Source organism: Triticum urartu, chromosome 5A (assembly GCF_056163025.1).
Source record: "Triticum urartu cultivar PI428250 chromosome 5A, HENAU_Tu73, whole genome shotgun sequence".
Taxonomy (NCBI): domain Eukaryota; kingdom Viridiplantae; phylum Streptophyta; class Magnoliopsida; order Poales; family Poaceae; genus Triticum; species Triticum urartu.
Genome location: NC_141877.1, coordinates 56,986,002 through 56,986,651, shown reverse-complemented (window position 1 = coordinate 56,986,651; position 650 = coordinate 56,986,002). Strand labels below are relative to the sequence as shown.

Here is a 650-nt window from a genome sequence, read left to right as displayed (position 1 = left end):
GCTGGCCGACATGTTTGGTTGGGTCAGCCGGACGGACTCTCTTTCGTCCATATAAACATTGTGACGTCGTAATAAAAGCTTCGGAGTTTGCCTCAAAAAAAATGTATGCGTAGGTATAAAAGGAATTTTCTCAAAAAAATAGGTATAAAAGGAAAACTGGACCAAATCAAGGTGTGGCAGCCGTGCCCAACGGAGTCCTCTGCCACTCGGGATGACCTCACCTACATTAGTATTTTTTGTTTATGTTATTAGTGTATGGATGTCTACTGACCCTAAATATATTTGGTTAAAATGTTTCCCTATGAAATTTCTATGAGTCCCTTCGGGGACATCCGATAAAATTGGAATGATACAGAGAAGATTAGCATGGCCCCTGCGCAAGGATGACACGCACAAATCGAGAAATGGTCCAAATTTTTTTGTGAATCAATCTGTGGTTGAGTTGGTTAGGTGGACAGTGGTATCCCCAACCCACCAGGGTTTAAATCCTGGTGCTCACATTATTCCTGGATTTATTTCAGGATTTCTGGCGATGCGCTTTTCAGTAGGAGGAGACGTTCCCGTCAACGACGAGGCGCCTACGATGACTTCATAAATCTCAAGATAATATGCCGGCTCAGTCTCTGAAGGTGCTCATAGAGATAGGGTGT

The 650-nt window shown here is 43.4% G+C and overlaps 1 non-coding gene across 1 annotated transcript; it reads left to right on the top strand.

The window, feature by feature from the left end:
* Positions 1 to 316: 316 nt before the first annotated feature.
* LOC125511705 (U6 spliceosomal RNA) lies at positions 317 to 419 on the top strand. Its single transcript, XR_007285067.1, has one exon. It is a non-coding gene; the product is annotated as a U6 spliceosomal RNA (small nuclear RNA).
* Positions 420 to 650: the final 231 nt, after the last annotated feature.